Source organism: Typopeltis vanoorti, chromosome 15, assembly GCF_054136105.1.
Source record: "Typopeltis vanoorti isolate ZY-2024b chromosome 15, IOZ_Tvanoo_1.0, whole genome shotgun sequence".
NCBI classification, from domain to species: domain Eukaryota; kingdom Metazoa; phylum Arthropoda; class Arachnida; order Uropygi; family Thelyphonidae; genus Typopeltis; species Typopeltis vanoorti.
In genome coordinates, this window is record NC_143563.1 from 98,753,474 (window position 1) to 98,770,785 (window position 17,312).

General features: G+C 33.9%; 1 protein-coding gene across 13 annotated transcripts in view; it reads left to right on the forward strand.

Moving 5' to 3' along the window:
* The window catches only part of LOC150099022 (uncharacterized), a 589,139-nt gene that overhangs the window by 235,410 nt on the left and 336,417 nt on the right, over positions 1-17,312 (forward strand). For 11 of the 13 annotated variants that reach the window (XM_090405631.1, XM_090405632.1, XM_090405630.1 and 8 more), the window contains one exon: positions 6,286-6,363. The exons of the other annotated variants lie outside the window; for them this stretch is intronic. The gene's annotated coding sequence lies outside the window, so the exon portion shown is untranslated. The remainder of the gene's footprint in view (positions 1-6,285; positions 6,364-17,312) is intronic. 13 annotated transcript variants of the gene reach the window in all.

Below are 17,312 nucleotides of genomic sequence, written 5' to 3' on the forward strand. Positions count from 1 at the left end.
GTAACAGTTTTTTACTTTTTAGTGCCTTACATCAGTTATGTATCCTGAAGATGCCAACAGCCTTAGTTGGTGAAACTAGTTGATAAAGCATAGTTGTTTATTATATGTACTTGATCAATATAGTCCCATTAGAAGTATTTTTATAACTGTTATGGTCAAGAAAATTAACATTTTTTAACATACAAATATAGGAATATCAGTGGTATAAAATACAAAATCTTAGATATGCTGATGATACGATTCTAATTGCAGAAAACAGAAACAAATTAATCAAATTACTGCACTTAGTAATTGAAGAAGGTAAAGATTTTGGCCTACATTTAAACGCAAAAAAGACCAAATTCATGAGAGTTTAAAAAGAAAATAGATCCGAGCCAGAAATATTCATAAGCAATATAAAAATTGAGCATACAACAGAATACAAATATTTAGGTACCTACTTTACTACAGATAAAGAAATAAGAATCGCCATAGTTAAAGATGCCTTCTTGAAAAATAAAGATCTGCTCAGAAGTTCTGTAGGTATAGAGACAAAGAAGAGAATGGTAAGAACATTATTTTAGCCTGTTTTCACATATGAAAGTGAGACCTGGGTATTCAAGAAGAGTAAAACAACAAATAGAGGTCTTTCAAATGTGGTGCTACAGAAGAGTCCTTAAAATCTCATAATGGACAGAGTACATGTCGAACGCAGAGAATGAAAAACACAGAAATCTTTATTGAAGGAAATTGATCCAGAGAGAGAGAGAGAGAGAGAGATGAGACTGGCAGGACATGTATCGAGGGGAAACATCATCAGCAGGACAGAGGACACTAACAGTTTTAGAAGGAAAGATTATGGGAAGATAATCAAGAGATAAAAAAAGGACATGGTTTAATGATATAAGATCATGGACAGGATCACTTAGCTGTGCTGAAACAAAAAGAAGTGCTTCCAACAGAAAAGACAGAAAGAACGTGGTGCTGCACTCTCGTATTGAGGAAGCTACATGATGATGATGATGATTTATGCGTTACTTCTAAACATTTGGAGATTAATGAATGTAAAATGTAACTTAATACAAATATGGGACACTATAAATTCTAAGCAGAGCTTATCTATGTTTCGAAACTTTCCAAGTTTATGTGTTATTCTGCTATGAAATAACGATGGATTTATAATATTTCCAACTTCTATTAATTTGCTTCGCCGAAATGAAGCCTTTCATGTTCTCTTTTTCAATAATTACAGTAAAATCACGGTGCTCAGTGCAATCTAAGAAGGAAACATTCAAGTTTCCTTATTCAAATGTTATTCGTCGAGTAGGTTGCCGGCCTGATTGGCGTACCCTCTCCTCACCCAACAGGCTATGTATTCGATTCCAGCCGTAGACATGGACGTTTGTGATTGTCATTAGGAGGCAGATGAATTTCATTGCCCGGTGTAAGACCACTGCCCCGAATTTATTCAAGCAACTTCGGGATGGAGGCCTGAAGTGGTTTGAAAAAGTTCATGTTTGGTTTCTAGAGCAGGGTTTCCGGACTATACAAAAAATAAATTTTAAAAAATACAAAAAGTATATGAAATTAATAAAAAATGAAAAAAAATTCCTAACCCACCCACAGTACAAAATGGCAAATAACCTTTCGTGGATGGGAGGAACATAAAAAAAAAGGTTATTAGGAGTGTTTCGCAAAATAAATAAATAAATAAATAATATCTTTAAACTACCCAGGGTAGTTTATGGATATTACTACAGGTTTACAACTTTTGGTGGATGGGGGATCACATTAGATAATTTTTGTACCTACGTCCGTAAATAATTCCTTATGTACTCTGAGTGCGTGAATTTTGAGTGTGAAATTTCTAGTGTGGAATACAAACAAAAAATTAATAAAACATTGCATTTTATTTCATTCGGATCATTTGCAAAAGTAATACAAAGGGACAAAACTTGTCGAAATTCTATATTGCAATAACTCCATACTGGGTGAAAGTGATTTCATAATTTGGTATTTACGATCCCTGCTAAAATTTGTCGATTCATTTCGATTAGCCTGTTTGTAGTAGCAAAAAGTAGGCAAAATAAAATTGTATGCCAACACTTGTTTTATAAATGATATAATTTTTGACATGCTTTTTTTTAATTTAAATTTATTTTTAATACTACTATTCAGATATGGTGATTGCATCGTGATACACTGTAATATAGTCATCTTCATTCAGCTAGTATTTATGATTGATGTAAAATGATATATGAAAATCATTCCTGTAATTTGAGATGTCTTTTTTGCACACATGATCCGAAATTATAATTATAAAATCTCCTTAGTGTGTTGATGGAATTTAATAAAACTTTGTATTACAGTCAAAATTTGTCGAATCGTTTCTATTTTCTTTGTATATTTCAATTTTAAAAACATCTCTAATGTAGCGTTTGCATACGCTACATTAGAGATATGGAATAACTGCCCGATATACTTGTTGTTTTTTCGATCTGTTTTTTTTTTTTGAACGATGGAGATGTGTTTTTATTTTCTGTCTTTCATTTTTTCATGCCAGTTTTTTTTTTAATCGACAAAGCTTAGGAAACAGTTATCTTGCTTTTTCTCTTTTGTCGTTTTCAAAATCTAAAATACGAACTTAGAATTTTTTTGTAAAATTTAAACATTCGTAGAAATACTCAGAAGTTAGGTGATAGTAAATTCAGAAATAATTCTGAATTTATTTTCGAAAATCCAAGATGGGCAGCTGCAGATAATTTTTAATATGAAAAAAAAATTGCATTTTGTATGGATATTGAGAAGTAACATGAAACTGTCGTTACACGGGCAGGTTATCTATTTATAAACAACAAAATATGTTAGTAAACAGAGAGTACCATTGGAATCTGTACTAATATGTTATAATTTGCATTTTTAGATCATTTTAAGTGGCACGACATGGTCAGCATCTCGAGATCTAGGCAAAATACTAAACATTCAAGCATTACTCTTTTTTTTTCTTTTTCCAATAATACTGTATATCTATTTCTGTTTTCTTTTATTTCTGAATGCAGGATCCCACACGAATTCTTTTATGAAAGAAGCATTCTGAAATCAAGTTATTAAACTTTGATTGTTATATCCATGAAAGATAATTTTTTTGTAATTATATTATCATTTTGTACTGTTTTGTTTAATGCAATCTAGTATCATTATTAGTCCGCCATGACTTCCTCAAGCTAATCGAAGAACTCAGAATCGAGTAGCATTTTCAGGCCTCATTAAGAAACTCCTGTAACGGAATGACCTTCAAGTAGAAGTAGGCCAGCAAGAGCATGAGGGAAATCACGTTGCGATTGCAATTGTATTTGGTTTCTGTTCATGAATGGGATTACATCTTAGAATATATCTCGCTCATCGACTGGGCGCAGCCCCCCCCTTTTTTTTAACTGCTTAATTCTAAGCAGAGGCGATAAACTTCCGCTTCTCTAAAGAGCCTGTGCAAACCATAAAAAAACTTCTTTGTAAATTAAAATAAAAGCTTTCTTATTTGGACGTGGATAACATATGACTGCAAATCGAAACTTGTATAATAGTTTACATTTAAATAACTTACAGTGCGTATATTCATTATGCTGACTTCGAAAGGGATATATATTTTTGGATCACATAACGATTTTTCGCAAACCGCGAAAATACACTATGTTGCCAAAAGTATTACAATATCCCAGCATAAGCGCAGCGCATGAGCAGAGAACATGAAAATCAAGACTATGCAAATGATAGCATTCTAGGCATACGTATATAAAGAGATAGTAGTAAGCATAACGCTCAGTTCGAACTAAAATGGCACACGTAGCAGATCTTAACAATTGCTAACATGATGACAAAAGTTTGTGTCGGACGATGGTTGCATCGTTGTTTAAATCACAAAACTGTACTCTAGATGATTGTAAACTTATTTGGAACAGTGAATTTCTCTATAATCTCTTTGCATCAAGAACTTTAATAATCTGGCTGTAAGATACGAGTATGATGGCATTGTCTCAACGGAAAACATGATAGTGAAAGTGTGATCATGGGGAGGCGCTTTTTTTTTTTTGTACTGCAATAATGAGATATATGTATTTATACGTTCTGAATAATAATGCATGGCCTGCTTCTTTGGCGAAGAACTTCTTCCATTAAGAGAATTTCCACATGCCATAGAGCAAATTCTGCTATGGCTTAGTTTGCAGTTAATAACGCCCCTCTAAATACACTGGTGAGTTTGAATCCTCGATGTAAACCCGACTGAGCACTTGTAGAATGAGCTGAAAACACGTGTGAGTACCTTACCTAGAGGCAGATATCATTGGCAGAACTAAAGAACTCTAGCGTGATGAATGGTAATGCTTTCCCCATGAAAGGTTACTCCATAGAATAAATGCTGGGATACAGGCCAAAGATGGGAAAGCATCTTATGAATGCTTTCAAACTAATAACGTCTACCAATTAACCACTCGTGCTGTGTATATTCGCTTTATTAAGAAAATTTTCGTGTTTCTTTCAAGTTAAGAAAATGAGTGACTAGAACATTGCGAAAATATTGACATTTTATCACAGAATCTCTTATGCTTCTTTTAGATGGGTCGATGAACAACATCCCATGACTTGGGTCATGTATTTCATACAATAAACAACAAGTCGGAAATATTGCTGCAGTACACTAGCGAACCTTCCTGCTAAAAGTACATATTCTAATAATTTCTTTACGAAGAAAATGAAATTCCCGGAGTATGCAGATTCCTAGTTTTGAGTCTCGATCCCGTAATCAATACAGAATCCGCAGTTTAATTAGCTTTTGTGTATTGTTGTGGTTCTTCTCTTTTGAGTTTATATTGATAATAGACACTTCGCTGATATTGATGAACCATTACTAATCGCATGGAATTATTGTGTTTGGCGATTTTAATGATGTAAGTATAAGTAGAATTAAGCTCGTGCGTTAACGGCCTTGTGCATATTGCAGATTTGCACAGGAAATATCCCTTTATGTTCTGAGTGTTATTGTACATTGGATAGGCAAAAATAAGTCTTTTCCATACCCTTCTTGGTTCACTTCACACCGTTCGAATAGCACAAGGAAAGAAACTTGTTACGTGAGTTCATTTCCTCAATTGTTCAACACCGGTGACAGACTTAATGTGGACACACAGTTTATCCTTTCCAAAGTTTCATCTGAAAGTATGCATAACGCACGTTTTTTTTTTTTTTTGACAAATTTCGTAATGTTTTGCCTTCTCTTTTTCTATACAAAACTACCAGTGATATCTAGAATGTTTTATCGCTATAACATCTCAGATTTTTCCATAATATGTGGCTTTCATCTCTTTTTATTATGTGAATCCATCCACGAATGGCGGTAAAATTATAGAAATTATTACCATGAATGGTATATGGCTAGATATCCGAGAACCCTGCTGTAGAAACCAAGCATCATTATCAATCCACTTCACCTCTAGTTAGCAGTGTGGTAAGTTTGTCATCTGACTACAGAAATCTTCTGTCACGTAGACTTTTCCCGAACGAAAAATAAAAATAAACAATATTTTAGTGATTTTTATTTGAATATATAAAAGTTTATATATGAAGAAACTATATGTGACAGAGAAATAGTTACTATATGTGTTTCAGTGTATTTGAATTATTAAATAACAAGTAAACCGTTTTATATTCTATTTAAACAATGTCATTCTGTATGACATAACATCACAGTGTTAATACCAGAGTTGCATATCATAAATGCTGGCTGAAAATCAGAGGAATCAGGTGCGAAACATAACTATCTACCAATAATTGTCCGGACACCTCCGTTATTTGAAGTTCTAGAATATTACAGGTTTATCAATAACATAAAACCGGTGTACAGATAGTAGGAAGCAGTATTTCATCGTTGCAGTTGAATACAGCTTGTATGACAACACGACGTGAACTCAATGACTGACTTCTAGAGAGGTGTCATCGTGGGCTGTCATATTGGTGGCATGTCCATACGTTCCATTGCCACTCAACTGGAGCATCCAAAATCAAATATATATATATATATATATATATATATATATATATATATATATATATATATATATATATATATATATATATATATATATATATATATATATATATATATATATATATATATATATATATATATGTTATAATTGTGAAAAATAAATGAAAAACAACCAAAACATTAGATACTGTGAAATGAAAAATATCTGTTTCAATAAGATAGATGTCAATGTACACTACACTAGATACATTTGTTTTTATTTACAGTTGCTTCGAGAAAAAGAGACAAGACTTGAACAGATCTCAGGTGTTAACCATTTTCATTGCATTTGGTAATTACTCAAGGTAAGAGTAAGAGACATTTGAACTAAAATATATCCTCAATTGTGTATCCAAATATATCCAAATAATTGTGTCTTTATACAGGCGGTACCCGAGTTACGGACGACCCGACTTACGCTGCTCCGTACTTTCGAACGTGCTCCCAAGGCTCCTATAGGGATAATTAATAAATAAATAATTAAATTATTTATTAATTTTTAATTAATAAATTATTAATTAAATAATTAGTTCCCGAATTATTAATTAAATAATTAGTTCCCGAATTATTAATTAAATAATTAATAATTCGGGAACTAGTTTTTCTGCGTATGTAAACAAACCCACATGGCCTAAGAGATTCGTTGGCGCAGCACCTTTACGCTAGCGGCTAGTCTCATTGATGTCCAATTGCAGTGCATTGCCACAGCAATTGGACATCAATGACAATGATGTCATTGACTTACTGGAGTTCCATTAAGAACAAACCAGTGAGAACAAACCCACATGGCCTAAGAGATTCGTTGGCGCAGCACCTTTACGCTAGCGGCTAGTCTCATTGATGTCCAATTGCAGTGCATTGCCACAGCAATTGGACATCAATGACAATGATGTCATTGACTTACTGGAGTTCCATTCACAAGAATTAACCAATGAAGACCTTATGAAGATAAAGAAGCAGCTGATAGAAGCACAAGAACACGAAAAATCAGAATATCCAGAAAGTTTACGACAAAAGAATTAGCTGAAGCCTGTCGTCTCATAGAAGGATTTGCTAAGCTTGAGGAGCAAGATCCTAACATTGAGCTGTTTACCAAGTTTTACCGTGCAGTTAGTGAGAACATCAGCTGCTACAAGGCCATTTATGATGAAAAAAAGAAAAAGGCTTACAGAAAACTATGAGGAGAAACACTTCAATGGAATATATCTACTTCGAACTGCTATGCAGCTCTCATAACGTCCTACCATGCTTAACACTAAGTGATTCAGAATTTCTTGAGGCAAACTAACCCATTCCTCCTTCAGAGCAATGATTAAGGCCTTGCTTATTTTCTGCAGGGGAATTTCGAGCAGCAATTCGTCTTCCTATTGCGTTCCAAACGTAATAGGAAGACCTTCTCAGAGCGTGATGGCCACTCAATTCGATTAATATCCTCGATCTCCAGAAGTATCTCCACTGTTTGTATACGATGTGGTGTGGCATTGTTGTCCATAAAAATGAATTCTTCGCCTACAGTACCACGGAACAATGAACATGACATTGACGAACTTCGTCACAATATCGTTCACCAGACATAGTCCCTTTTTCCAGCACTTGTAGCTCGCTGCGCCCATTAAGTATAATGCTTCCCGACACCCTGATCCCAGCACCACCGTACATATTTCTTTCAAGAACATTCTCGCAATGGTAAGCAGGTCCACTTTCAGCCAGATCAAGTGTCGGCTAGGATCTGAGGAAACACTAAAACGACTCACCTGTAAAGAGTACATTAGTCCATTGGTGTCTTGCTTAATTTTTATGGATACATCACCACTGAAAACGTGCTCGCTGTGTTAAGCTGTGGATAAAGGGACTCAGACTACAGGCCTTCTAGCGTATAGACATTGCAGGCGTCTTGCCCTATTTTATCGAGATATCCTCTTACCTGTGCTTGAATGGAGCCGAGTTGCAAGCTGAGCTGCCGTGGTATGTCGATAATGTTTTTTGTTATAACCAAAAATCTGTTTAATGCTCCATGGTAGACGAGAGCGATCTCTTAGCAAACGTCTGGAACACATTCCATTGGTTTGAAACGCTGTCCCGAGCCTGGATACCAGGCTATGTGAGATTGCCAACTTTCTGGCAATACCAGTAATTCTGTGGTCGTTTTTAAGCTTTTCAATAATTCTTACCCGCTTGAAAATCATCTAGATGACATTACAAGACATCCAAGTTTGCAACTTTATTCCTTCACGAAAAGAGCTTCCTTCAAAACACAATTTGCTTAAGCCCAGCCTTTTGCATTTTATCCTGTTGAGTGCTACTACGTGACTCCCTTTGCTAGTGATTTGAAAATTTGAATATGTACCCGCTTTTTATTGGCAATTGTCAGTTATCATATTTCCACAAGCTGATTCACCTGAATTTGCGGTTGTAATATTCAGAAATAGTGTTCGTCCTTAGGTTTTGGAACCAGTTTAAAAGCGCGACGATTGTTTTCATTCTAAAATGAATCAATGTGATTATTAAAATTACAGCATTCATTTTCAGTCTCCTGGAGAGAGACAGAGATTTATTTATTTAAACACTGAATAAGGAGTACAAATTAAAGTATGATACAACAGATGTACAGCAAGTATTTAGAACAATACAATATATATATATATATATATATATATATATATATATATATATATATATATATATATATATATATATATATATATATATATATATATATATATCCTATAGTTATTTTCCAAGTGGTGATGTGGAGTTTGGATAGTAAAAGACTTAGGAATAAAGAACAGAAAATGGAAATATCAGTGAAATATTAGCGAAAGAACTGCACATTGTGTGTAACAAAATGCCGTAGCCATACAAAAATACGATAGTTCCTAAAAATTAAATGGCTGTATCTATGAGGGCACACGAATACATACAGAAAATAATTGATGCATAATATATAACAATTAGAGTGATTTTCTGTAATATGCGTTTAAAATAAAATTCAACACTAGTTCATGAGTTAGTCTCAATATTTTTCTAAAAGTGCAACCTGATGTTACAGACTTTTTTTTTGTTGCTGCTTGTTGATAAGTTCTCAAATAATTTATGAAAATTTTCTTCGTTTGCCTTGGAAACTACCAGAAAGTCCCGGCTACAACGTAAACCATAGAACGAGTACTTTAGAAGAAGATAGTTGAATGCTTTTAGACCAGCGTTTCTCAACCAGTGGTACCCCAATAGCAGACGGCTGATTCTTTTTAATTTACGAAATTTTGAAAAAAAAAATTAAAAATCCCTTCCTCTGAAGATAGCTAATTACTTTTTAGCTATCTTTTTTTTCATTCTAGTAGGATTTTATTCATTGTCAAATGATGTGTTGAGTTTCAACTATTTTTCATTATTTGTTCAGTCTCCTAGCGGATAGCTATATATTTCTCGGAAAGTTTAAAATCGCGAGTGAGTTTTATTTCGTGTTGTTTTCTATTCCTTCTTGAAAAACTTTCTTACACGGCAGTGTTGCTGTTGGTACACATTGGTTGCTTTAGTAAGTTACTGTACAACATCGAGGATTTAGTAAAGGTCTCCGTCAATTGATAATCCGAGTCTTGCGCACCTTGCTTACATAATTTAATGTCACATCAACGCTTCTTTCATTTGCTTCTAATTTATATCACTACAATATTACGAATATTGTAGTGATATTTTTTACGTTTTTTTGGTGAAAATTTGTTCAACAAACATTCGTAGAAGTTAAATCACCATCTTAATACAGTATTTTATAGTTCATTTTGCATTGCATATTTGAATTAAAAGTACATATTTTAATAAGTGGTACTGAAATTTTTATAATGGTGGTACAGGTATTAAAAAGTTCAGAACAGCTGCTTTAGGCCATTAAATGCAAGAGATAATCAATTCAGAGATCCCACAAATAATCGATCAACTTGGAACAAAGTTATTAATAGTCACTAGTCATGAAGTATTATGTTGAACTTGTGTAATACCTGCTCTTCTTGTAGTTATACAATACTTTAGAAAATGATAGTGATGATCGAAAATAGATACAAAAATGCATAAATTTAATATAGCTTATGTAAATGTGACATAAATTTAATATAGCTTATGAAAATGGATACAAAAATGCATAAATTTAATATAGCTTATGTAAATAGATACAAAAATGTATCTAATAAATGGCCAAATGTAAATTTGCCATGTATTAGATACCTAATAAATGGCCAAATATCATATTGGATATTTGGCCATTTATTAGGTATCTAATATCTGAAAAGGAAATCTAATCACTCTATGATTAGATTTAAAATCACTCCGTTGCCTAAAAGAATGGAATTTTAAATATCAAATTTTATTGCCATATGGGACTTGGGTGGATGATAGGTCATTGTCAATATTTTTTTTTCCATTCATCTATTCATAAATTTCATTCATCTGGTCTGACTGTTTTGATCAAATTTGATTTGGTACATGAACATTTTACTCATATTTTTCTCTATCGCCTTTTAATTGACAACCTTAATCACCTAAATTATGTGAGAAAAAATTAAAAAGCATGCACTTGGCGTGATAGTTTCACAGGGGGGGAATCATCAAATTTCCCCATCTCTGCACTTAAAATGTGGCGCCGATTAACTGTGACATACTTATTTTTGGAACACATCTGCTTTACAGCTGTACTTTGGACGTCCATGGAATAAATCAGTCAGGAATGATGACAGCTTCAGATTGGTTATCAAATGGCCATGAGAATAACAAACCTGTATTTTAATATAATATTTGTTTAGATAGAAAATTTCCGCTAACTGATATGCCATTTACTCATTTAGAAAAAATAATGTAACGGTAACTTATGGCAAAAAAATCGTATAGATAATTTAAATGATAATTGATTATTTCTCATACGATATCCAGTAGTGTTTTTTACGATAATCGTTTAAACAGACAAACCTCACCTTCGTTATTCAGAAATAAAGTGTTTAAGATACGTTGCAGATGATCCTCAGGGATTTATATATTAACACAGCTGTTGATAAAATTTTGCTAGTAAAGAAAAAAAAAGTAGGTCAGGTGCAAAGGAATGAAAACATACTTTTCCTCCACTTTATCTCTGCCTAGATTTATCAGCTGAAGATAACTTCCATCACAGTTAGCTAAAAATAAGTCGCTAGCATATTCTCTTCATTTAAACCCTCTGATTACACACGATATGGTTCTGTTTTATCCTTGGTCAAGGCTTGTTCATTGATAAACCCTTCGAAATCTTTGTATTAAAAATAGACAGTAACACTAGTAGCCTATAGGAATACTGCATGCTTTATTTTTATTTTTTTTTGTCTTCAAGGAAATTAAAAGCATAAAACTTGAAGAACAAATCATGTCTGTATTTTTGAAATTATCGCTTATATTCAAATACGTGGGTGGTCTGAAAAGTTCTCTTGAACGCTAACCAGCGAGGAAGAGTTTTAGTTTTGGGAAGAGATAGAAGTCAGAGGGAGCCAAATCTGGAGAATAGGGTGGATGTTCAACAATTAATAGTGTGGATCCCTTCATTTTCTCATTGGCAAAACATCTTTGTGGGCAGGTGCATTGTTCTGATGAAAGATGATTTTTTTCTTCTGCAAACCAGGTCTTTTTTCACGAATATTTTCGTCTAGTCTGGTTAAAAGATCGGAATAATATTTCCTGGTTATTGGTTTACCCTTTTCAAGATAATTAATAAGCAAAATACCTTTAGAATCCCAAAACACCAATGCCATGACTTTGTCTTCTGTTCACTGTTTTGACTGCTGTTTGGACTGTGGTGTGTAATGGTGAATAAAAGTGTCATCCACAGTAATAAATCGACGCACAAAATCAGTTTTATTCTTGTGAAAATGCTTCAAGCACTGTTCAGAGATTTTCATGAGAGTGCGGAACCCATCTTGCGCAAAGCTTTTTCATTTGCAATTCTTCATGCAAAATATATCCTACACGTTCTTTTGAAATGCCTATAGTCTCAGCAATTTCATGCATTTTAGCTCGCCGGTCATCCAATACCATATCGTACGCTTGATCAATGATTTCTGGTGTTGTTACACTTTTTGGACGTCCTTCACGCGGATCATCTTCAAGGGTGGTACAGCCACGTTTAAACTCAGTAGCCGATTTCTTTATTGTCGAAAACGAAGGAGAAGAGTGCCCATAAACTTTTATTAACTTCTAATGAATTCCTTTTGTCGTTAAATCTTATTTTACAAAGAATTTTATAACATCGCGATACTCAATTTTATCCATTTCAAGGGATACAGACAACACTTTTGCTTCAGACAGCTGTATAAAAAACTACTTGATAGAATGACTTGCAATTTCACATGGATGCTTATGACAGATGTACCAACTTGGAAAAAAAATCTTGCCGATAGTATTGCTATCTATGGTCGAGGCCGAGAACTTTTCAGACCGCCCACGCATATGTAATTATGAGCATATGCATCTAACCATAGTTGATTTTACATGCTCAAGGAATTTATTTTTCTTGCTTCTTATTCAGTAGTGTATCTAAGTTTGAGCAGCTTTATTTGATATATACCTGACGAAAAAAAAATCTATTAGGATGAAAAAAATAAACTGAAATTTTAAAGGCAGCATAAAGTTACGAGGTTTAGCAAAAAATATTTTGTTTTAATTTTTAAATACTTTTTACAGTAAACTATAAGGAAGTATGAATGTTTTTTGTTAGAAATTGTCATTAGTTAATTAGAATAATTATACAAAAAAACAAACAAGTCAAGTAAAATATAAATGCCAGTAACATTACTAACAAATTAGTATAGAACAAATATTATGCTAATTAACTTCATCCATATCCAGTACAGACTAAACATCCGTGTAGCTGATCAGAAAACAAGTCAATTTTAAATTATTATGACCTTTTTCTTGACCACTAGTATTAATAAATTAAAGACTTAATTCTGTATGTTAGTCAAGTAAATAATAGTTTAATATCCGACGTTTCACTGACTAATATCTGTCAGCATTTTCAAAGGATACACTGGTAAGCAATAGAAAGTAACAAAAGCTAGGAAACTAACCGACAATTCTAAAAATTATATAAAGTTATCACTGTGCATGATAACAATACGACATGTGATACAATGTGTCATATTGTCTCAAGTACAATGTTTTATTTGTTGAGATATTTATTGTAATTTTCATGAAAGTTCATTTCTTTTTTGGTTAAATGATCTGATTAGCGTTTTCCATATATCTGATAGGATTAGGCCTTGATTCTTATTTAAGTTATCTGTTGAACAGGCGACTGTAGCAGCTTCTTTGAATGTTCTGGAATGGCAGTTCTCTTCTATGTAGGGCATATGACTCATATCCCATTCATTAGTATGGTTGGTAGAGGCAAAGTGTGAAGAAAGGCCTGATATATCTTGTCTGTTATTCCTTATATAGCCTATGTGTTCTTTCTTTCTTGTTTCAAAACTTCTAGATGTCTGTCCGATGTAATTGATACCACATGAACAGGGTATGCTATAAACTCCAGAGTATTTGTAGAAAGGATGGCTGTCTTTCGGTGATCTTATAAACTTTTGAATGGTCTCAATAGGTTTGAAGGTTACTCTGATATTATATGATTTTAGAAGAAGAGCTAATTTTTTGGATATGGTATTAACAAATGGAATTGTTATAGAGCTAATGTATTGGGTTTCATCTCGTTGTCTTTGCGGTTTGTCATTAAAGAGAATCTTGTTAATGATTCTTGTAGGGTAGCCATTTAGGGATAGATCTCTGGATAATTTCATTAATTCTTCTGTATACAGTGTACCAGGGTCTGTGGTACACTGTATAGATCCTTTTTTGAGCATATGGATAATGCTCAAAGTTTATAAGATCACCAAAACATAGCCATCCTTTCTACAAATACTCTGGAGTTTATAGTATAGCATACCCTGTTCATGCGGCATCAATTACATCGGACAGACATCTAGAAGTTTTGAAACAAGAAAGAAAGAACACATAGGCTATATAAGGAATAACAGACAAGATATATCAGGCCTTTCTTCACACTTTGCCTCTACCAACCATAATATTGAATGGGATATGAGTCATATGCCCTACATAGAAGAGAACTACCATTCCAGAACATTCAAAGAAGCTGCTACAGTCGCCCGTTTAACAGGTAACTTAAATAAGAATCAAGGCCTAATCATACCAGATATATGGAAAACTCTAATCAGATCATTTAACCAAAAAAGAAATGAACTTTCATGAAAATTGCAATAAATATCTCAACAAATAAAACGTTATAAAACTATTAGGGGCCGTATTGTTATCACGCACAGTGATAACTTTATATAATTTTTAGAATTGTCGGTTAGTTTCCTAGTTTTTGTTACTTTCTATTGCTTACCAGTGTATCCTTTGAAAATGCTGACAGATATTAGTCAGTGAAACGTCGGATATTAAACTATTATTTACTTGACTAACATACAGAATTAAGTCTTTAATTTATCAATTTTAAATTGTTGGTTGATCCTTTCATTCAAAAGTTTTCAGTGACCTAGGTCTTTAGCTGGCAGTCATAAATTTCTACAGAATGTAGAATTCAAAATACTGATATAATTTATTCTGATTTTGGTTTGAGTTTCTTAACACAACGTTATCACATCCTAATATCACAGAAAAATAAATAAATAAGGCAACATTAGCAAAAAAAAAACGCCACGTAGTTCTTTTCCTTTGTAGGAGATCATCACCAAATATGCTTGAGCAGGAATACTAACGTGGTTACACTAATCTCCCAAGATCAGTAGAATCGACAAACGAATCCAACTTTCACGGATTGAATTAAGATTCTGATTTTTGTAAAACAGTGAAGATTTTATGCGACTTATTGCCCCAAATTCAGATCACAGTTTTAACCTGTAATCTGAACACATCGGTAGAAAGACGAAGTAATTGCATATGGTTAGTAGAATTTTTATGCGCAGAAGAGTGAGCATATCCTCATAATGGTGATAACAACAACAGTCTGTACTTGAAGTTCTTCCAAAGTTTGTAGGGAGGGTCGATATATCATCTCTGACGTGGCCCCATAGATGAAAAGAAAAAAAAAACAGGAAAAAAAATCTTCTGGGAACAATTTGGAGTGTTGAGGATGAAAAGTAACCCATGAAGCATGTTATGCATTCGCTTCTTATGAAATCTGTCTTGTTCTACGATCCCTCCGTACGACCAATATATGAACTGGCCTCACAAGCTGAAAACTTGAGTTTTTTATTAACCTGTATACAGCATTTCCAGTACTATTCATTTTTCAGAGATATCCAGTCGATCCTCATTATTGCAAGCATCGTTGTACAAACTCATTCCTTAACAAACTATCGAAGTTCCATACTCACTACACTAGTACTCTGAAGGAAATGTACTCTAGTAAACTCCCCACTATAATAAACTATTTCTGAGGTCCCTACGAGTTTGCTCAAGTAAAAGTCGAGTATTGCAAATAACGATCTTATTCTGTTACATCTCGTGTAAGAATGTATGATTGCTGTTTTCGTATGAGATGTATTATCACGGGCGGTTCTCCTGAAGAAGAATGCTTAAATTTGTATAGCAAGCGGCATATACAAGATCATACAAGATTTCAATTGATGGAATTTTTCAATTTATGGAGGGGGGGAAAAGAACGAGAGGGCATCCTTGGAAGCTGAGAATGAAGGCCGCCAAGAAGGGTGTGAGGGCTAGATTTTTCTCTCAGAGGGTGGTGCGTGATTGCAATTGGATGTTATGAGGCAAGCAGTGTGAATGAATTCAAGAATAAGTATGATAGCTGATGCGTGTATTATGTGGCCTCCCTCGATGAGTCTCTGACTCCCTGGAGGTCTCTCTTAATAATAATAATAACAATAATAATAATTTATTTTCATCTGTCAAATAATACTTTATTATCTGTCAAATGTCCGCACGGGTAGCCTAGTAGCTTTGCGCTTCGCAACCATATGCTTGGGGAAGGAGTGTCCTAGGTTCGATTCCCGTCAACGACGTGAGGAGCTCAAGGATCTTCCTCATCCATAGCCAAGTTAGCCGGTCTTGGGGGTGGACAGCAGCCATTTTCCCGCCAGTTTATCTGGTGTTTTTCATCTCGCAAACAAACCGGTCCTAGGATACTCACACACGGATTACAGTCAGGAATATTTTATCAATGCTATTTATTGGGATGCAAATCTGTCTGTGATTTCCCAAATATCCGGACTTAGTAGAGCAGTCAGTTGTGGAACCGGCTCTACAACTGAACTTTGCTTTCCGAAACAGATAATTTAATTGTTCGCCAGTTCTGCGAATGATTTTCTGTTAAGGGAAGAGGGAAAGAGACAGCGGAAGGAAGGAACGAAAGGGGGGGGGGACCCTCCATCAGCTCCAGTAAAGACAATCTGATTTAGCTTTGTCCGAAAAAGCCTAAAAAATTCCTTTCGCAACAGAACTTGAACTGGGGTCTCTTTCCATGAAAAAGACATTAACGTTGTGAAGAGGAAGGCATTTTTGAAATCTGTTATACTAATGCAATCTTTATCATCATGTGATATTTTTATTATTTAATCATGTTGAAACGTATGTTCTGTTGATATTTCATTTTAACCGGATAGTGCAGTGCAGTTATGTAAATTCTACTTTTTTAATTCTTTAATGACTTACAAATACACACCGTATTTGTGTGTGTGTGTGTGTGTGTGTTGAGTGGTATTTTTGCATTATCCGTTCATCCTCTTTCCTCCTCCATACCCACTACAATAATACAAATGTTTAGGTTGAATTTACTAATTTGTATTCGGCAGAGTCTCAATCTTTTAAGTAGTGCAAGTCAAGGCAATTCCTATACCGAAGATTTATTCTCATGCGCTTTATGGTAAAATTCGAAACTTTTTTTTGTTTTATTTACTTGGTTTTAAAATAATGATAGATATTTAATATTCTCATTATATATTACTGAGCTTGCCCAGCTAAAGCTTTATAGGTTATATATCTAGGTACTACTTTGTCCATTATAACAGTAATTTGCTATTAAACTGAACTGTACAACCCTAATGATCAAAGGAGTTCCACATATATTCAAATTGACGTAGCTGTTGGAGATTCATGTTGAAGTTTCTGGGATAAAAACAAAAGCAACAACAAAAAAACTACGTTGAAATGAAATGAAAATAATTTGCTAAATAAATTAAATAATTTCACGCTGGCGCTTTCCCAAATCAATCTATCA